Source organism: Oncorhynchus gorbuscha, linkage group LG11 (assembly GCF_021184085.1).
Source record: "Oncorhynchus gorbuscha isolate QuinsamMale2020 ecotype Even-year linkage group LG11, OgorEven_v1.0, whole genome shotgun sequence".
In the NCBI taxonomy this organism is placed as follows: Eukaryota; Metazoa; Chordata; class Actinopteri; order Salmoniformes; family Salmonidae; genus Oncorhynchus; species Oncorhynchus gorbuscha.
In genome coordinates, this window is record NC_060183.1 from 49459878 (window position 1) to 49482629 (window position 22752).

The 22752-nt window shown below is 46.7% G+C and overlaps 1 protein-coding gene across 1 annotated transcript in view; it reads left to right on the forward strand.

Annotated features, from left to right (window-relative positions):
* Positions 1 to 986: 986 nt before the first annotated feature.
* Positions 987 to 22752, forward strand: part of gnaz (guanine nucleotide binding protein (G protein), alpha z polypeptide) — a 50116-nt gene continuing 28350 nt past the window's right edge. Inside the window, exon 1 of the mRNA XM_046369992.1 lies at positions 987 to 1285. The gene's annotated coding sequence lies outside the window, so the exon portion shown is untranslated. The remainder of the gene's footprint in view (positions 1286 to 22752) is intronic.

The following is a 22752-nucleotide window of genomic DNA, read 5'->3' on the forward strand; positions in this document are numbered from 1 at the left end:
TCTTGGTTCAGGAGAAATGCTCACTAACAGGGATGTAAACACATTTGTGCACAACATGGAACATTTCTGGCATATTTTATTTCAACTCATGAAACCAACACTTTAGGTGTCGCGTTTTATTTTTGTTCAGTGTAATATAATTTATTGATAGCATGGCATAGGTGTTCTAATTACAGTTCTCATTTCCTCACTACACCCCCAGCAATCTGATACTGGGTTTATTTCCCCTAACCAGGGGTATGTGTGTGGCGGGAGGAGGCTCCTTACACACAACCCATATCCTTATTGATGGATGTACAGTTAGCCTCATGCAGCGGCTTAAGCACTATAACCTGTATGTATATGTGTGTGTGTGTGTGTGTTACCTTATTATGGGTATAAACAGGCCACAAAAGTCCCGTTTTTACCAAAGATAGATGAGAGCTCAGGAGAACAGCAAGCCCTACCCCTTCACATTGCATAGTAGGTAGGATTTTTTATTTGTCAGCATATCTATTTGTTCTTGGTTAGAGCCAATAGCAGTAAAGGAAGTGGTCCCTCTGTCACAGAAACAGTTGGCACGGAAACAGCACATTACACCATTATCCAATCCCCCTCCCAGCCCCATATCGTCATCACTCCTCTCCCTCCCTTCCTCTCCTCTCTTCTCTTCTTCCCACTCTCTTGCTCTCTCTCTCTATCGTGCATGCTATTTCAGCCATCAATGAAATCACAACCAATCTTGCTGTTGACTTGTCATAGACCAGAGAAATAGAATAAGCAGGGCTGTTATACATTGAAACACACACATAAGCTGTCCTTTCCATTGCTTCTCATAGGGGTCTCTGTCTGTTTCCCCTTCTCATTGCATGCAGCAGACAGCGTCTATTGTATCCTGTTTTTGTCACAGCCCAGTGTTCTGTTTAGCTTGGTTCCCTTTTACCTCTTTCTCTGTTTCTCTCATAATTTAATCCTGTCCATTTTCCCCTTCTCTCTCTATCCCCGCTGACTCCTCCCTTCATTTCTCTCTCCCTCTGCTCTCTGACACACTCAAACACGCACGCACACATACACACACACCCTCCTCCCCCACCGCTGCAGTGTCTCAACTGCCTTGGAGCAAACAAGAGAGGAAATAGAACACAGACAATAATAAGAAAGGCGAGAAAGAGGGGAATAGAAAGAGATAGAGAGGGTGTGAAAGACAGGAGAATGTTGGACTAAGGGTGGAGTGCACACAGCCGTTCTCTTCCAGCAAGTGTTTGTCTGCAGTATCCCTGGTGAATGGATGCTGGATGGTGAAACGGTAAGCCTGCCTGCTTTATTTTCTCACACACCCTTTTTTCTGTCATCACTGCTAAGTTGGCCTCCTTTGGGCCACCTTTGTTTTTCTGGGGGGTGGGGGGGGTGAGGAATTGCTATGTGACTGTATTCATAATACGGAGGAACAGAACATTTTTCCTCCCAGCTGAGCTCAGGATGGTGATGTTCTGAGATGGAGCCAAGGCAAGGCTGCTTCTCCTGTCCCCTCCTCCACCCTGCCTGCTCTCTATGTAGACCTAGACATGTACTAGGAGAGCTGGTGTCTGCCTGTCTGTGGTGCACATCTCCTCCTTGATACATATGGTTGTCTGTAATGTTGGGCTTACGTGAAATGGGAAGGATACCTCAAAGGTGTATGTGTGCATGCTCTGTCCATCCCAGTGACCATGAAAGAGAGAGAAGAGAGCCAGTAAAAGCACTGTCACGTAGGATCTGCTGTATGGCTCTCATGACTGCCTTAGTTAGACAGTGAATGTGACACTGCGGTGGGAGGAGCACACACCCCGTGGAGCGTTGCTCTGCAGGCAGGCACTGGACTGGACATTGGCTTCACATCGGCATTTAGCAGCACTCCGCCTGCCAGCCCACATCAACAATAACATCAGCACTTCGATCGATAACCGTTTTGACACAGGATGGGTGTGTGTGGAGGTGTATTTGTGATGTGTGTGCATGAGTGTGATTCTAACAAAGTGAGAGAGTGTGTGTGTTCGCTGCTCTCCATCGGCCACAGCACTGAGGGTCATTTGTTTTATTTTAAAAATCCCTTATATCTCTAATGAGGCATTACTGGGGTTTGTGGAGAGGGGTCAGAGTCAGCAGTGCAGTGCCAGGAGTCTGTCTGTGTGTGTTTGTGTGTATGTGTGAGTGAGAGAGAGAGTGATAACCTGCGCAGGGAGGGGTCGAGGGGCTAGGGGGTTTAACAGCGGGGAGGCAGATGAGGTTGATGCAGTGGAGAAAGAGAGAGAGAGAGAAATGGGGAAAGAGAGAGAGAGAAACGGAGAGAGAACAAGATTGGGAAACAGGAGGAAAACAGGACAAGAGAGGAGAGATGGAGAGAATGTAATGAGAAACATTGAGGGGACAGGGCTGTTTAGCCGAGTGTCACCGGAGATGATGGATGATGCAGACTAAAGAACTGGCTGCGTGCGATAGTCCGAAAGAATGAAGTGAAACAGCCAACATCCAGGCCCTCAGACATCTAAAAATGGAGGCACAAATAGTGGAAGAAAATCCCACAATTGCTTTGGGATCTCTGGAGGAAGACAGATCAAATCAAATCAAATTTTATTAGCCACATGCGCCCAATACAACAGGTGTAGACCTTACAGTGAAATGTTTACTTACGAGCCCCTAACCAACAATGTAGTTTAAAAATAAAAAAATAATAAGAAATATGAATAAGAAATAAATGTAACAAGTAATTAAAGAGCAGCAGTAAAATATCAATAGCGAGACTATATACAGGGGGAACCGGTACAGAGTCAATGTGATGAGGTACCGGTTAGTCGAGGTAATTGAGGTAACATGTACATGTAGGTACAGTTATTAAAGTGACTATGCAAAGATGATAACAGGGAGTAGCAGCGGTGTAAAGGGGGGGGGGGGGTAGCCATTTGATTAGATGTTCAGGAGTCTTATAGCTTCAGGGTAGAATCTTTTTAGAAGCCTCTTGGAACTAGACTCAGTGCTCCGGTATCTCGTGCCGTGCGGTAGCAGAGAGAACAATCTATGACTACGGTGGCTGGAGTCCTTGACAATTTTTAGGGCCTTCCTTTGACACTGCCTGGTATAGAGGTCCTGGATGGCAGGAAGCTTGGCCCCAGTGTGGTACTGGGCCGTTCACACTACCCTCGGAAGTGCCTTGCGGTCGGAGGCTGAGCAAATGCCATACAGGCAGTGATGCAACCAGTCAGAATGCTCTCGATGGTGCTCTTTGAGGATCTGAGGACCCACCCCAAATCTTTTCAGTCTCCTGAGGGGGAATAGGTTTGGTTGTGCTCTCTTCATGACTGTGTGGTGTGCTTGAACCATATTGGTGATGTGGACACCAAGGAACTTGAAGCTTTCAACCGGCTCCACTGCAGCCCTGTCGATGGGAATGGGAGCATGCTTGATCCTCTTTTTCCTGTAGTCCACAATCATCTCCTTTGTCTTGATCACATTGAGGGAGAGGTTGTTCTCCTGGCACCACACGGCCAGGTCTCTGACCTCCTCCCTATAGGCTGTCTCGTCGTTGTTGGTGATCAGGTTGTAACATCGGCAAACTTAACGATGGTGTTGGAGTCGTATCTGGCCGTGCAGTCATGAATGAACAGGGAGTACAGGAGGGGAGTGAGCACGCACCCCTGAGGGACCCCTGTGTTGAGAATCAGCGTGGTGGATGTGTTGTAACCTGCCCTTACCACCTGGAGGTGGCCCGTCAGGAAGTCCAGGATCCAGTTGCAGAGGGAGGTGTTTAGTCCCAGGGTCCTTAGCTTATTGATGAGCTTTGTGAGCACTATGGTGTTGAATGCTGAGCTGTAGTCAATGAATAGCATTCTCACATAATGAAGGTGTTCATTGTGTCAAGGTGGGAAAGGGCATTGTGAAGTGCAATAGAGATGGCATATCTGTGGATCTGTTAGGGTGGTATGCAAATTGGAGTGGTCCTTTTGTTCGATTAATTCTGTCAATATATATCCAAAATGTCCAATTATTTGGCGCGTTTGATCCAGAAAAACACCGGTTCCAACTTGCGCAACGTGACTACAAAATATCTCAAAAGTTACCTGTAAACTTTGCCAAAACATTTCAAACTACTTTTGTAATACAACTTTAGGTATGTTTTAACGTAAATAATCGATAAAATTGAAGACGGGAAAACAAACTGTAGCATGCTTTCTAGTCACGCGCCTCTATCTAACAGTACACTTCAAGTGACCCACGTTCAAGATGGCCGTACTTCTTTATTACACAAAGGAATAACCTCAACCAATTTCTAAAGACTGTTGACATCCAGTGGAAGTGATAGGAACTGCAAGAATGTCCCTTAGAAATCTGGATTCCCAGTGAAAAACTATTGAAAAGAGAGTGACCTCAAAAAAATATAATCTGAATGGTTTGTCCTTGGGGTTTTGCATGCTAAATAAGTTCTGTTATACTCACAGACATGATTCAAACAGTTTTAGAAACTTCAGAGTATATCCAAATATACTAATAATATGCATATCTTATCTTCTGAGGATGAGTAGCAGGCAGTTGAATTTGGGCATGCATTCCATCCGGACGTGAAAATACTGCCCCCTGTCACCAAGAAGTTAAAGGTCTTACATCGGCTTCGGAGAGCGTGATCACACAGTCTTCTGGAACAGCTGGTGCTCTCATGCATATTTCAGTGTTATTTGCTTCGAAGCGAGCATAGAAGTAGTTTAGCTCGTCTGGTATGTTCGTGTCGCTGGGTATCTTTTGGCTGTGCTTCCCTTTGTAGTCTGTAATGGTTTGCATGCCCTGCCACATCCGACGAGCGTCAGAGATTTGATCTTAGTCCTGTATTGGTGCTTTGCCTGTTTGATGGTTCGCCGGAGGGCATAGCGGGATTTCTTATAAGCTTCCGGGTTAGAGTCCCGCTCCTTGAAAGTGGCAGCTCTTGCCTTTATCTCAGTGTGGATGTTGCCTGTAATCCATGGCTTCTGGTTGTGTCACTGTGACAGTCACTGTGGGGATGACGTGATTGATGCACTTGTTGATGAAGCCAATGACTGATGTGGTGTACTCTTCAATGCCATTAGAGGAATCCCGGAACATATTCCCGACTGTGCTAGCAAAACAGTCCCGTAGCTTAGCATCTGCTTCATCTGACCCCTTTTTTATTGATTGAGTCACTGGTGCTTCCTGCTTTAATTTTAGCTTGTTAGCAGAAATCTTGAGGATAGAATTATGTTCAGATTTGCCAAGTGGAAGGCGAGTGAGAGCTTTGTATGCATCTCTGTGTGTGGAGTGAAGGTGGTCCACAGATTTTTTCTCTTTGGTTGCACATTTAACATGATGATAGAAATTTGGTAGGACCGATTTAAGTTCCCCTGCATTAAATTCCCCAGCCACTAGGAGCGCCGCCTCTGAGTGAGCGGTTTCCTGTTTGCTTATGGCAGAATACAGCTCATTGAGTGCGGTCTTAGTGCCAGCATCAGTCTGTGGTGGTATGTAGAGAGCTACAAAAAATACAGATGAAAACTCATTAGGTAGATTGTGTGGTCTTCAGCTTATCATGAGATACTCTACCTCAGGTGAGCAAAACCTCAAGACTTCCTTCGAAATTTACAAAAATACATAGTCCGCCGCCCCTTGTCTTAAAAGATGCCGCTGTTCTATCCTGCCGATACAGCATATAACCAGATAGCTGTATGTTGATAATGTTGTCGTTCCGCCATGACTCTGTGAAGCATATAAGATTACAGTTTTGAATGTCCCGTTGGTAGTTTAATCAAGCCAAGCCAAGTCAATACGGAACATTTCAAGAACTTTGAACGTTTCTTCTTTGAATGTTGCAGTCGCAACAACCATCAAGAGCTATGATGAGACTGGCTCTCATGAGGACTGACACAGGAAAGGAGGACCCACAGTTACCTCTGCTGCAGAGGATAAGTTCATTAGAGTTACCAGCCTCAGAAAATGCAAGCCAAATAAATGCTTCACAGAGTTCAAGTAACAGACACATCTCAACATCAACTGTTCAGAGGATACTGTGTTAATTAGGCCTTCATGGTCAAATTGCTGCAAAGAAACCACTACTAAAGAACACTAATAAAAAGAGACTTGCTTGGGCCAAGAAACATGAGCAATGGACATTAGACTGGTGGAAATCTGTCCTTTGGTCTGATGAGTTCAAATTTGAGATTTTTGGTTCCAACAGCTGTCTTTGTAAGACGCAGAGTAGGTGAACGGATGATCTCCGCATGTGTGGTTGCCACCGTGAAGCATGGAGGAGGAGGTGGGATGGTGTGGGGGTGCTTAGCTTTATTTAGAATTCAAGGCACACTTAACCAGCATGGCTACCACAGCATTTTGCAGCGATCCCATCTGTTTTTCGCGTAGTGGGACTATCATTTGTTTGTCAACAGGACAATGACACAGCACACCTCTAGGCTGTGTAAGGGCTATTTGACCATGCAGGAGAGTGATGGAATGCTGTATCAGATGACCTGGCCTCCACAATCACCTGACCTCAACCCAATTGAGATTGTTCGGGATGAGTTGGACCGCAGAGTGAAGGAAAAGCAGCCAACAAGTGCTCAGCATATGTGGGAACTCCTTTAAGACCGTTGCAAAAGCCTTCCAGGTGAAGCTGGTTGAGAGAATGCCAAGAGTGTGCAAAGCTGTCATCAAGGCAAAGCGTGCCTACTTTGAAGAATATAAATATTTGTTTAACAGTTTTTTAGTTTCTACATGATTCCATATTTGTTATTATATAGTTTTGAGGTCTTCTAATATTCTACAATGTAGAAAATAGTAAGAATAAAGAAAAAACCTTGAATGGGTAGGTGTCCAAACTTTTGACTAGTACTCTATGTCTAGTGTAGATATTCAGATATTCATGTTAAATCTAAATGGCTATCATATGGCTATCACATACTTTCTTACACATTGAAGATTAAACTATCATAAGGTTCAGTTTACACGTAGAAGGTACTAGAACACACAGAAGGACCGGGTAGGGTAAAAATTAGACGTGGACCAAGCAAACGTAATAACGTCAGGTCAGACATTTCACATAGTTTAAAATCTTTGTGTGCTTTACGTTATGGAGATATGTCAACAATTTAAACTGGTAACTCTACAGAGAAGAAATGTGACCCATAGTGATGTCACTTCTTGGAAGGTTGGTGCTGCCATGTCAGACACAGCTCCTTCTACACTATGGGAGATGTCCATCAAAGACAGAACCACATGCCTAATCAGTCCTACAGTACATCATATCATCTCAAACAAAAACGTCATGTAGCCTAGGACCCAGCATTCTGTGTCTGTATTTTCTGTTACGCAATAATAAGTATATCTCAGGAAATAACTACCGGACCACAGGTCAGAGATCTGAAAAATATTTCCTCACATATCCCATTTTCCCATTTCTATTTGCAGATTTGCTTTTCAAGCTAACAGCCTAGATGACACTCTAATATGATGTAGCTTGATAACCCATGCAATTAGAGTGGGATTGAAGCCTGAAGTTGGACTGAGAGGAGAGGGAATTGGAAAGGGCAGTTATGGCGCTTAACACAAAGTCAGAGGTCTCTGGTAACCTTGGCTGTAAGAATGGATGACAGGGATGATATCAAAGTAAATCACATCCCTTCATTGAGCGCTCTCTAAGGTTTTGCTGACACAAATTGGTTAAACTTACACACTCACATGATGCCATTGCCCATGTGGTGTCATACAAGACACAAACTAATATAATTGCCATATTGCTCTACAATATATCACATACTTGGAATTTGGGCACAGCAGTACTAGCATAGCACAACACATTTCTGCCATTTTGAATGGGGCTTTTAATAACATGCCAGTAAAGTTCCCCAAAGAACATATCCAGTAGGAAAAACAATGGTTAAGTTCATTTTGACCCCTCCTAAACCCTCTGTAAGGTTGCCTCTGCCCCTCCATTGTGAGACATAATGGCTTGGGACAGCTGTAGCTTTATAGTGACAGTGGCCGGTTTGTCTCTATGTTTTTTGGTCTGAGAAGGACAATGGGGTTGTATCATATGCTTCCCTCATCTATGCCCTTGTAGGTTAGAAGACTTGGCTGACTTTACCACTTAAATTGATTATATTATAGTATGGGGAAATGATACAATATGTCCATCTCCTCTTACACTTAAGAACAATGATTTACGTGGACACATTTCATGTTATACTGTATCATATTACTCTAGGCCTGCAGGTTGTGGGAATATTCACCAAACTGGCCTCTATGAAATTGTTCTGCTAATTCCTTTAGCAATTGAATAACTCTGATAACCTACTCTGGAATGCAATAAACACAGAAATAACGACTACCGTGAACCCTTTTTTGAGCAGGATATACCTTTATTATTTGTTATTCTACTAGGTCCAATACTGTGCCAAGCCTCTTGTGACCCATCATGCTGACTGGCTTCCTAGATTTCTGACTGTCAACTGGACTGAACCAAATTAGGGTGGGGCTTTATCTGTTTGTAGTAACGTTACAGTAAGTAAGGATTAGGTTATCGTTGAGTTTTATGCGAATCTACAGAAATGAATTTCTCTTTCTCTCCTTCCCTCCTCTCTTTCTCCCTCTCTAATCTGTGCTGGCGCTCAGAAGTAGGACCCTGTGTGTGTGCCTGAGGACGATGGGCCCTCTTCCCAGCACTAATTACTGAGGGCAGAGCAAAGGAACTAACAGAGCATCTTTGTGTTCCATTCCTCACACATAACATCAGTCATATGATAGAGTACAAGGAGGAGGTGGTGGAGGAGGAAGTGGTGGAGGAGGTGGAAGAGGGGAGGAGGTAGTGGAGGAGGGGAGAAGAAGGAGGTGGTGGAGGAGGGGAGAAAGAGGTGGTGGAGGAGAGGAGGAGGTAGTGGAGGAGGTGGTGGAGGAGGAGGGGAGAAAGAGGTGATGGAGGAGAGGAGGAGGTAGTGGAGGAGGTGGTGGTGGATGGGAAGAGTGGAGGGAGGTGGTGGTGGAGAAGGATGAGGTGATGGAGGAGGGGAGGAGTGGAGGAAGAGGGGAAGAGGTGGTGGTGGAGGTGGTGGCGGAGGAGGAGGTGGTGGAGGTGGTGGCGGAGGAGGAGGTGGTGGAGGTGGTGGAGGAGGTGGTGGAGGAGGTGTTGGAGGTGGTGGCAGAGGAGGAGGAGGTGATGGAGGAGTGGGGGAGTGGGGGAGGAGGAGGAGGGAAGGAGATGGTGGTGGAGGAGGGGAGGAGGTGGTGGTGGAGGAGTAGGAGGTGGTAGAGGTGGTGGAGGGGAGGATGTGGTGGAGGAGGAGGAGGAGGAGGAAGGGAGGTATGGGGGATGCTCTGGACTGAAGGACCATTGGGGGTGTTGGAGAGGGTTTGAGAGGTGACAGTTTTTGAGTGTGTGTGTTTGAGTATGTGTATGTGTATGTGGGTGTGTACACTATGTTTGTGTGTGCTGTGACCATAGCTGCTACTGGCTTTAGGTCAGGAACCTCGACAGCACATCCAAAGTGTCCCAGAACAACACATGAAGCCTGCATACTGATGGAAGGTGGCAAGTCTGCAAGGACACCACTGTCTGCAGGTCTAGTAAGTTTTAAGTAGTAATTATTAAGTTGATGTGGAGGTCATGGGCCAACAGAAGTCTGTAACTGTGTGTATGTGTGTGTGTTTGTGTGTGTGTGCACACGTGCATGTGTATAGATACCCTTGAACACTACGTTAAATTGGATAATGACATCATATCATTCTTTGTCTGCATCAGAATTTTAAAAACGTCAAGGTTTGGAGGAAACAAAGTATGTCAGATTGCCTTGTCTTATGACTGATAGCCTTGTCTTATGACTGATAGCCTTGTCTTATGACTGATAGCATCTGCTGTCAGCATGATCTATGGAAGTACTTATGGATACATTTGACTGAGGGCTTATCCACTGTGGAGTAATACGCTTTTTGTGAGTTGGTGTATATGGTGCAAAGTTTCCCTGTATCTTAACATGCCATAAATTTGATTTATACATATCTGATACTGTAACGGCTTTCCTCTTCCTCTTCTGAGGAAGAGTAGCAAGGATCGGACCAATACACAGCGTGGTAAGTGTTCATCTTGGTTTTTAATAAGAACACTGAACATAACAATAAACGACAACGTGAAAAAACAAAACCGAAACATTTCCGTGTGGAAACAAACACGGACACGGAAAATAATCCCCCACAACTCAAAAGTGAAACCAGGCTACCGAAGTATGGTTCTCAATCAGGGACAACGATTGACAGCTGCCTCTGATTGAGAACCATACCAGGCCAAACACAAAAATCCCAAAACATAGAAAAAGGAACATAGACAACCCACCCAACTCACGCCCTGACCATTCTAAAACAAAGACATAACAACAGAACTAAGGTCAGAGTGTGACAGATACTGCTCGTCAGTAACCTATACTGCACATTGCAGTCTTTTCCATAGTCTTGCTTGCCAGACTCGTGGCGCGGCAGCTGTGTGGAGAGACTGCCCTACACTGACCAGTATTCTTTCAATACGGCACCCATATTGATGACCCTGTTGCTATACTGGCGTTTCCTATTGCAGTGTATTCCAGCTAAGTTTCCTCATCCTGACCCAATGATGAAAGCACCAACTGCAGGATGTTAACTAACAGTCAGTGGCTTACAGCAGACACAAAATGGCTGTTCACCCATAGTTTCCCTTCTGTTCCAAAAAAACAGTGGCGGCTGCTGAGGGGAGGACGTCTCATAGTAATAGCTGGAATTGAGTATAATGGGCTGGAATCAAACACATGGAAACCAGGGGAGTCGGTCCTCCCCTCAGCAGCCTCCACTGGTCGTGAGAAAAATATAACTGTGTTTGTGCCTGTGTTAGTGGAAAGATAAGTAGCCTGAGCCTTGTCCTGAAATATGATTATGTTAAATAGGAATACTATCAACTGAGCAGGTTGAAGAGTGAATAAGCTACAAAGCAGAGTGTTTGCTTTGTCACTCAAATAACTATCCCAGTTTTGTTTCACAGACATTGACACACACGCACACACACACACACACACACACACACACACACACACACACACACACACACACACACACACACACACACACACACACACACACACACACACACACACACACACACACACACACACACACACACACACACACACACACACACACACACACACACACGCACACACACACACACACACACACACACACACACACACACGTAAATGGACAGACAGACATAGATACAGGCACATATAGACAGACACAACACACGCACACACAGATTGCTGGACTTGCTCCACCTTCTACCATCCTTTCCCTTGAGTGGGCTGGCTCACGGCTCTGTCTGTGCACAAATGTGCCATTGTCAGCGCCGGCTGGCCTTGTGACTCAGTGTGACCCGCTCCATCGACGGGACGGGAAGGCAGAGGGGCACAGGCAGGCGCTGAGGCGAGGCACACCAAACACAGTCCCTTATCACATAGGATCTGCTAGTAACTACACTGAGCCCCCACCACTACCCTGCTCCCAACCCTCTCTACAGCCCACTGTTTTGGAGGGATGAAAAATGAACACTGCCTTTCATTGTTTACCATGATGTAGGAACAGTGTACCCATGTGACCTACTTGTTGTGTGTATGTACTGTCATGTATGTGTAACTGATAGATGCACACACACACACACACACACACACACACACACACACACACACACACACACACACACACACACACACACACACACACACACACACACACACACACACACACACACACACACACACACACACACACACACACACACACACTACATGTTAATGTTTTTAAATGTATGGAAAATGTAAAGTTTTTTGTCTGTAATGTATTTTTCATTATGTGTCAGACCCAAGTAAGACTAGCTGTCAACATTGGTGTCGGTTAATTGGGATCCTAATCAATCAAAACCTAGTATCTGCCTCCCACCCAGGGCCAGAAAGCGAGAGAGTGAGTGTACCAAATCATGAACAAACACAATGGTCAAGGCCAGATCTTCAGTCTAAATTTTAAGTGGTCCATGCACAAATGTTCTCAAACAACTGAATGATTGTCGGGGTTAAAAACCAAAACATTTATCAAATAATTCAGTTAAATAACTATTATTACGGCTCCTGGGGATATGTGTGGCGCAAAAGCCCCCAGCATGCAGTGGGTGTTTTGAGAGAAGCTGAGCCAGAGTACTGGCTGAGGAAGCATTCCTTTATACTGTGTGCTTTCTGTGTGTGTGTCCATATTTGGGATGTGTGGGGTGAGGCAAGGACAACAAAAGTATTTTTTATATTCTTAGTTTAAGACATGGGTTTGGTAACACTTTATTTGAATGTTTCATCCTAATCCCTACATAAGATAATCATGAACACGGTTTAGTTATACTTGAATTGTAAGTCTAACAACAGTTCATGACAACAGTATTTCACATTGTTAGTCTGTGCGGTAAACATGTTATGACAGAACAAGTGTCATTTCAGCAATGGCCATATTCCCTCCATGATGTTATCCCTGGTAATAAAGAGTAATTGTGAAGTTGGCCAGAAGTCCTACCCCAGCAGCCTCAATAGGGGAGTAAATGCTCTCACGATGACCCAATCCCACACATCCTACACCCAGCTCCCAGAACATGGGAGGACGCCTGGGATTTCCTGAGGCCAATTAAAAGTTCTGGCACGAGTCAGGAGACAACAGAAAGAAACTTATGGGCGACCTCTGATGTACCCCAGATTGTTTAGGAAATGAATGATTATAATACATTTATTGAACTTGGGCCCAGATATGGTTACAGCACTGATTAATTTATCCATATAGGATCTGAGGCTGCCAGAGGCCCCTCCCCTCACCTCATCTGACAGGAATCCTGGGTCATTCTGGGGGACTAATCACTACACACACACACACACACACACACACACACACACACACACACACACCCCCTCTCTCCCCCTAATCACTGTCATACACACACACACACACACACACACACCCTCTCCCCCTTAATCACTGTCATGTACACTCTCCCCTCTCTCTCCCCATAATCACTGTCATGTACACTTTCTCCCCCTAATCACTGTCATGTACACTTTCTCCCCATAATCACTGTCATGTACACCCTCTCCCCATAATCACTGTCATGTACACTTTCTCCCCCTAATCACTGTCATGTACACCCTCTCCCCATAATCACTGTCATGTACACCCTCTCCCCCAAATCACTGTCATGCAACTCTCCCCTCTCTCTCCCCATAATCACTGTCATGTACACCCTCTCCCCCTAATCACTGTCATGCAACTCTCCCCCTCTCTCCCCCTAATCACTGTCATACACACACACCCTCTCCCCCTTAATCACTGTCATACACACACACACACCCTCTCCCCCTTAATCACTGTCATGCAACTCTCCTCTCTCTCCCCATAATCACTGTCATGTACACCCTCTCCCCCTAATCACTGTCATGTACACCCTCTCCCCCTAATCACTGTCATGCAACTCTCCCCTCTCTCTCCCCCTAATCACTGTCATGCAACTCTCCCCTCTCTCTCCCCTAATCACTGTCATACACTCTCCCCATAATCACTGTCATACACTCTCCCCTAATCACTGTCATACACTCTCTCCCCCTAATCACTGTCATACACTCTCCCCCTAATCACTGTCATTGTCATGTTTTGTCATTGATTATCATGTCTTGTCCCTGTGCTTCCCCTTCTATTCGTTTCCCTCTGCTGGTCTTATTAGGTTCTTTCCCTCTTTCTATCCCTCTCTCTCCCCCTCCCTCTCTCACTCTCTCGCTCTCTCTTCTCTCTATCGTTCCGTTCCTGCTCCCAGCTGTTCCTATTCCCCTAATCAATCATTTAGTCTTCCCACACCTGTTCCCGATCCTTTTCCCTGATTAGAGTCCCTATTTCTCTCCTTGTTTTCCGTACCTGCCCTGTCGGATCCTTGTCTATATTCACCGTGCTGTGTCTATGTATTGCCCTGTCGTGTCGTGTTTCCCTCAGATGCTGCGTGGTGAGCAGGTGTCTGAGTCTGCTAGGTTCAAGTGCCTTCCCGAGGCAACCTGCAGTTCTTGATCAAGTCTCCAGTCTGTTCTCGTCTTTACGAGTAGTATTATGCCTTTTGTTTTGTTAAGTATCTTACTGGATTAAAAACTCTGTTTTCGCCAAGTCGCTTTTGGGTCCTCATTCACCTGCATAACAGAAGGATCCGACCAAGGAATGGACCCAGCGACTACAGATGCTCGTAACACTGCCGTCGAGATCCAAGGAGCCATGCTCGGCAGACACGAGCAGGAATTGTCTGCTGCTCGCCATGCCGTGGAGAACCTGGCCGCTCAGGTTTCCGACCTCTCTGGACAGTTCCAGAGTCTTCGTCTCGTGCCACCTGTTACTTCCTGGCCTGCCGAGCCTCCGGAACCTAGGGTTAATAACCCACCTTGCTACTCCGGGCAGCCCACGGAGTGCCGCTCCTTTCTCACCCAGTGTGATATTGTGTTCTCTCTCCAACCCAACACATACTCTAGCGAGAGAGCTCGGGTTGCTTACGTCATTTCACTCCTTACTGGCCGGGCTCGAGAGTGGGGCACAGCTATCTGGGAGGCAAGGGCTGATTGTTCTAACAATTACCAGAACTTTAAAGAGGAGATGATTCGGGTTTTTGACCGTTCAGTTTTTGGTAGGGAGGCTTCTAGGGCCCTGGCTTCCCTATGCCAAGGTGATCGATCCATAACGGATTACTCTATAGAGTTTCGCACTCTTGCTGCCTCTAGTGACTGGAACGAGCCGGCGCTGCTCGCTCGTTTTCTGGAGGGACTCCACGCAGTGGTCAAAGATGAGATTCTCTCTCGGGAGGTTCCTTCCAGTGTGGACTCTTTGATTGCTCTCGCCATCCGCATAGAACGACGGGTAGATCTTCGTCACCAAGCTCGTGGAAGAGAGCTCGCGTCAACGGTGTTTCCCTGCTCCGCATCGCAACCATCTCCCTCCTCTGGCTCAGAGACTGAGCCCATGCAGCTGGGAGGTATTCGCATCTCGACCAAGGAGAGGGAACGGAGGATCACCAACCGCCTGTGCCTCTATTGCGGATTTGATGGAGATTTTGTCAATTCATGTCCAGTAAAAGGCCAGAGCTCATCAGTAAGCGGAGGGCTACTGGTGAGCGCTACTACTCAGGTCTCTTCATCTAGATCATGTACTACTATGTCGGTCCATCTACGCTGGACCGGTTCGGGTGCTACATGCAGTGCCTTGATTGACTCTGGGGCTGAGGGTTGTTTCATGGACGAAGCATGGGCTCGGAAACATGACATTCTTTTCAGACAGTTAGACAAGCCTACGCCCATGTTTGCCTTAGATGGTAGTCATCTTCCCAGTATCAGATTTGAGACACTACCTTTAACTCTCACAGTATCTGGTAACCACAGTGAGACTATTTCTTTTTTGATTTTTCGTTCACCTTTTACACCTGTTGTTTTGGGTCATCCCTGGCTAGTATGTCATAATCCTTCTATTAATTGGTCTAGTAATTCTATCCTATCCTGGAACGTTTCTTGTCATGTGAAGTGTTTAATGTCTGCCATCCCTCCCATTTCTTCTGTCCCCACTTCTCAGGAGGAACCTGGCGATTTGACAGGAGTGCCGGAGGAATATCATGATCTGCGCACGGTCTTCAGTCGGTCCCGAGCCAACTCCCTTCCTCCTCACCGGTCGTATGATTGTAGTATTGATCTCCTTCCGGGGACCACTCCTCCTCGGGGTAGACTATACTCTCTGTCGGCTCCCGAACGTAAGGCTCTCGAGGATTATTTATCTGTGTCTCTTGACGCCGGTACCATAGTGCCTTCTTCCTCTCCGGCCGGGGCGGGGTTCTTTTTGTTAAGAAGAAGGACGGTACTCTGCGCCCCTGCGTGGATTATCGAGGGCTGAATGACATAACGGTTAAGAATCGTTATCCGCTTCCCCTTATGTCATCAGCCTTCGAGATTCTGCAGGGAGCCAGGTGCTTTACTAAGTTGGACCTTCGTAACGCTTACCATCTCGTGCGCATCAGAGAGGGGGACGAGTGGAAAACGGTGTTTAACACTCCGTTAGGGCATTTTGAGTACCGGGTTCTGCCGTTTGGTCTCGCCAATGCGCCAGCTGTTTTTCAGGCATTAGTTAATGATGTTCTGAGAGACATGCTGAACATCTTTGTTTTTGTCTATCTTGACGATATCCTGATTTTTTCACCGTCACTCGAGATTCATGTTCAGCACGTTCGACGTGTTCTACAGCGCCTTTTAGAGAATTGTCTCTACGTAAAGGCTGAGAAGTGCTCTTTTCATGTCTCCTCCGTTACTTTTCTCGGTTCCGTTATTTCCGCTGAAGGCATTCAGATGGATTCCGCTAAGGTCCAAGCTGTCAGTGATTGGCCCGTTCCAAGGTCACGTGTCGAGTTGCAGCGCTTTTTAGGTTTCGCTAATTTCTATCGGCGTTTCATTCGTAATTTCGGTCAAGTTGCTGCCCCTCTCACAGCTCTTACTTCTGTCAAGATGTGTTTTAAGTGGTCCGGTTCCGCCCAGGGAGCTTTTGATCTTCTAAAAGAACGTTTTACGTCCGCTCCTATCCTCGTTACTCCTGACGTCACTAGACAATTCATTGTCGAGGTTGACGCTTCAGAGGTAGGCGTGGGAGCCATTCTATCCCAGCGCTTCCAGTCTGACGATAAGGTTCATCCTTGCGCTTATTTTTCTCATCGCCTGTCGCCATCTGAGCGCAACTATGATGTGGGTAACCGTGAACTGCTCGCCATCCGCTTACCCTAGGCGAATGGCGACAGTGGTTGGAGGGGCGACCGTTCCTTTTGTCGTTTGGACAGACCATAAGAACCTTGAGTACATCCGTTCTGCCAAACGACTTAATGCCCGTCAAGCTCGTTGGGCGTTGTTTTTCGCTCGTTTCGAGTTTGTGATTTCTTACCGTCCGGGTAGCAAAAACACCAAGCCTGATGCCTTATCCCGTCTGTTTAGTTCTTCTGTGGCTTCTACTGATCCCGAGGGGATTCTTCCTTATGGGCGTGTTGTCGGGTTGACAGTCTGGGGAATTGAAAGACAGGTTAAGCAAGCACTCACGCACACTGCGTCGCCGCGCGCTTGTCCTAGTAACCTCCTTTTCGTCCCTGTTTCCACTCGTCTGGCTGTTCTTCAGTGGGCTCACTCTGCCAAGTTAGCTGGTCATCCCGGTGTTCGAGGCACTCTTGCGTCTATTCGCCAGCGCTTTTGGTGGCCGACTCAGGAGCGTGACACGCGCCGTTTCGTGGCTGCTTGTTCGGACTGCGCGCAGACTAAGTCGGGTAACTCTCCTCCTGCCGGTCGTCTCAGACCGCTCCCATTCCTTCTCGACCATGGTCTCACATCGCCCTAGACTTCATTACCGGTCTGCCTTTGTCTGCGGGGAAGACTGTGATTCTTACGGTTGTCGATAGGTTCTCTAAGGCGGCACATTTCATTCCCCTCGCTAAACTTCCTTCCGCTAAGGAGACGGCACAAATCATTATCGAGAATGTGTTCAGAATTCATGGCCTCCCGTTAGACGCCGTTTCAGACAGAGGCCCGCAATTCACGTCACAGTTTTGGAGGGAGTTCTGTCGTTTGATTGGTGCGTCCGTCAGTCTCTCTTCCGGGTTTCATCCCCAGTCTAACGGTCAAGCAGAGAGGGCCAATCAGACGATTGGTCGCATACTACGCAGACTTTCTTTCAGAAACCCTGCGTCTTGGGCAGAACAGCTCCCCTGGGCAGAATACGCTCACAACTCGCTTCCTTCGTCTGCTACCGGGTTATCTCCGTTTCAGAGTAGTCTGGGTTACCAGCCTCCTCTGTTCTCATCTCAGCTTGCCGAGTCCAGCGTTCCCTCCGCTCAAGCGTTTGTCCAACGTTGTGAGCGCACCTGGAGGAGGGTGAGGTCTGCACTTTGCCGTTACAGGGCACAGACTGTGACAGCCGCCAATAAACGCAGGATTAAGAGTCCAAGGTATTGTTGCGGCCAGAGAGTGTGGCTTTCCACTCGCAACCTTCCTCTTACGACAGCTTCTCGTAAGTTGACTCCGCGGTTCATTGGTCCGTTCCGTGTCTCCCAGGTCGTCAATCCTGTCGCTGTGCGACTGCTTCTTCCGCGACATCTTCGTCGCGTCCATCCTGTCTTCCATGTCTCCTGTGTCAAGCCCTTTCTTCGCACCCCGTTCGTCTTCCCTCCCCCCCTCCCGTCCTTGTCGAGAGCGCACCTATTTACAAGGTACGTAAGATCATGGACATGCGTTCTCGGGGACGGGGTCACCAATACTTAGTGGATTGGGAGGGTTACGGTCCTGAGGAGAGGAGTTGGGTTCCGTCTCGGGACGTGCTGGACCGTTCGCTTATTGATGATTTCCTCCGTTGCCGCCAGGGTTCCTCCTCGAGTGCGCCAGGAGGCGCTCGGTGAGTGGGGGGGTACTGTCATGTTTTGTCATTGATTATCATGTCTTGTCCCTGTGCTTCCCCTTCTATTCGTTTCCCTCTGCTGGTCTTATTAGGTTCTTTCCCTCTTTCTATCCCTCTCTCTCCCCCTCCCTCTCTCACTCTCTCGCTCTCTCTTCTCTCTATCGTTCCGTTCCTGCTCCCAGCTGTTCCTATTCCCCTAATCAATCATTTAGTCTTCCCACACCTGTTCCCGATCCTTTTCCCTGATTAGAGTCCCTATTTCTCTCCTTGTTTTCCGTACCTGCCCTGTCGGATCCTTGTCTATATTCACCGTGCTGTGTCTATGTATTGCCCTGTCGTGTCGTGTTTCCCTCAGATGCTGCGTGGTGAGCAGGTGTCTGAGTCTGCTAGGTTCAAGTGCCTTCCCGAGGCAACCTGCAGTTCTTGATCAAGTCTCCAGTCTGTTCTCGTCTTTACGAGTAGTATTATGCCTTTTGTTTTGTTAAGTATCTTACTGGATTAAAAACTCTGTTTTCGCCAAGTCGCTTTTGGGTCCTCATTCACCTGCATAACAGTCATACACTCTCCCCCTAATCACTGTCATACACTCTCCCCCTAATCACTGTCATAACACTCTCCCCCTAATCACTGTCATACACTCTCTCCCCCTAATCACTGTCATACACTCTCCCCCTAATCACTGTCATACACTCTCCCCCTAATCACTGTCATACACTCTCCCCCCTAATCACTGTCATACACTCTCCCCCTAATCACTGTCATACACCCTCCCCTAATCACTGTCATACACTCTCCCCTAATCACTGTCATACACTCTCTCCCCTAATCACTGTCATACACTCTCTCCCCCTAATCACTGTCATACACTCTCCCCTAATCACTGTCATACACTCTCTCCCCTAATCACTGTCATACACTCTCTCCCCTAATCACTGTCATACACTCTCCCCCTAATCACTGTCATACACTCTCTCCCCCTAATCACTGTCATACACTCTCCCCCTAATCACTGTCATACACTCTCTCCCCCTAATCACTGTCATACACTAATCTCATACACTCCCCTAATCACTGTCATCCCTAATCACTCTCTCCCCCTAATCACTGTCATACACTCTCTCCCCCTAATCACTGTCATACACTCTCCCCTAATCACTGTCATACACTCTCTCCCCCTAATCACTGTCATACACTCTCCCCCTAATCACTGTCATACACTCTCTCCCCCTAATCACTGTCATACACTCTCCCCCTAATCACTGTCATACACTCTCCCCCTAATCACTGTCATACACTCTCTCCCCCTAATCACTGTCATACACTCTCCCCCTAATCACTGTCATACACTCTCTCCCCCTAATCACTGTCATACACTCTCCCCTAATCACTGTCTACACCCCTAATCACTGTCTTACACTCTCCCCCCTAATCACTGTCATACACTCTCTCCCCCTAATCACTGTCATACACACTCTCCCCCTAATCACTGTCATACACTCTCCCCTAATCACTGTCATACACTCTCCCCTAATCACTGTCATACACTCTCCCCCAATCACTGTCATGCACTCTCCCCTCTCTCTCTCCCTAATCACTGTCATACACTCTCCCCCTAATCACTGTCACTCTCCTCCTAATCACTCTCTCCCCCTAATCACTGTCATACACTCTTTCCCCTTTAATCACTGTCATGTAGACTCTCCCCCAATCACTGTCATACACTCTCCCCTAATCACTGTCGTACACTCTCCCCTCTCTCTCCCCCTAATCACTGTCATACACTCTCCCCTAATCACTGTCATACACTCTCCCTAATCACTGTCATACACTCTCCCCTAATCACTGTTGTACACTCTCCCCTCACTCTCCCCCTAATCACTGTCTACACTCTCTCCCCTAATCACTGTCATACACTCTCTCCCCCTAATCACTGTCATACACTCTTTCCCCTTTAATCACTGTCATGACTCCCCCTAATAGACTACCCCCCAATCACTGTCGTACACTCTCCCCTAATCACTCTCTCCCCTAATCACTGTCGTACACTCTCCCCTCTCTCTCCCCTAATCACTGTCATCACACACTCTCCCCTAATCACTGTCGTACACTCCCAATCACTGTCATCTCTCCCCTTTAATCACTGTCATACACTCTCCCCTAATCACTGTCGTACACTCTCCCTCTCTCTCCCCTAATCACTGTCGTACACTCTCCCCTCTCTCTCCCCTAATCACTGTCATCACACACTCTCCCCCAATCACTGTCATACACTCTCCCCTAATCACTGTCGTACACTCTCCCTCTCTCCCCCTAATCACTGTCCCTCTCTCTCTCCCCTAATCACTGTCATACACACTCTCCCCCAATCACTGTCTACACTCCCCTAATCACTGTCATACACACTCTCCCCCTAATCACTGTCGTACACTCTCCCCTCTCTCCCCCTAATCACTGTCATACACTCTCTCCCCCTAATCACTGTCATACACTCTCCCCCTAATCACTGTCATACACTCTCCCCCTAATCACTGTCATACACTCTCCCCCTAATCACTGTCATGTCACTGTCACACTCTCCCCCTAATCACTGTCATGCAACTCTCCCCTCTCTCTCCCCTAATCACTGTCATACACTCTCCCCCCTAATCACTGTCATACACTCTCTCCCCTAATCACTGTCATACACCCTCCCCCTAATCACTGTCATACACTCTCCCCCCTAATCACTGTCATGTACACTCCCCCTCTCTCTCCCCCTAATCACTGTCATGTGGAGAGCGAACACAGACCCAGTTCTGATGTTGGACTCATTTGGGGCTCTTTGAGAAGTCACTGGTGCTCTAAATGTACAGTCTAGTCAAATGAAGTATTCTATCTGTACATATTCTGGGTGTCTGACAATTGCACTAATGTCTGATAATGTGCTCTGATACTGTATATAGAGGCCTGTTTAGAGGCCTGTTTCTAACGGGTTGATCTATTTTAGCAGCATTTCATTCCTCAAGGACAAACGACATTGAGGACGTCAGGATTGTGAACTGGGATCAGATCTGGGTTATTATGGGAAACCCAGAGCTAGTAGGGAACCAACTAACCAGCATATTGAAGCAACAACTCTATTCAGGCCAACCTCTCAATCTTGCATAATGCAACACAAAGTGCTGAGTCCTGAAGATCACTCAGTCTGCGACCTACATCTACTATGGCTCTGACGTAGGATGGTATGAGTGAGCTCACCGGCAGTGACTCACTACAGCGATACAGGACATTTTTTAGGTTGAAACATTTGCCTCAAGCATGCAAAGCATTCTCATGAAATGTACATGTTTATTGAACATGTGAAGCCAGTCATAATTTTTGGAGGCAGGAGGACATTGTGCTGTCTGTGATGGAAGGTTGTAGTGGAGTGACATTGATCTTTTTCTCTGCTGCCTGGGGGACATTATATTGACTTCCTGGTTGTTGTCTGAGTTTTTTGAAGGCAGCCTGCTGGTATCTGCGTTTTGGTATGTGTGTTTTGGTATGTGTGTTTTGGTATGTGTGTTTTGGTATGTGTGTTTTGCCTCATTTTAAAGCTATATTTTAACACATTTTTTTTGAGTGAGCACTTCCACTTTATTGGATCAAATTCAATACACTTTGAATTATTATACAATCCAACACTAATGAAACCAAAGTTGAATTACGCCTCAGAACATCTAGGGTGGTCATGGGTCATTTCTCCACCAGCTCTTAACCAAATACTGTAAATCAATCATCTCCAGTTACTGAATTGCAGGCTATGCATCGATAATGAGTAATTTCTCAGTGTTCCAGTAACAGCGAGTTTATCTTTGAAAGTTTCCACCACAATCTCAATCTCAGTACTTTTCACTCTGAATCAGTTATTATTTTGTGACTTGATCTTATTGTCTTATAACTACAGATCAAATCAATTTTCGGGTTTTGCTCCCTCTAAATTCCCGAGATCCAGCACAGCTCCTAATCTGTTATTAAACTGTAGTGAGGTTAACCCCCCAAATATTGAATATTAATCTTACCAGCATTATGTTCTTAATAATCTAGACCTTTTGTACCTTTAAAGGGATACTGCGAGATTCTGGCAATTAAGCCATTCTCTATTTACCCAGAGGCAGATGAACTCATGGATACCATTTGTATGTCTCTGTCTGCAGTATGGAGGAAGCTGGAGGTAGTTTCGCGAGCCAATGCTAGTGCAATGAATGGAAGTCTACAGGTACAGTAGCATATGCTAGATTAGGCCAGCCT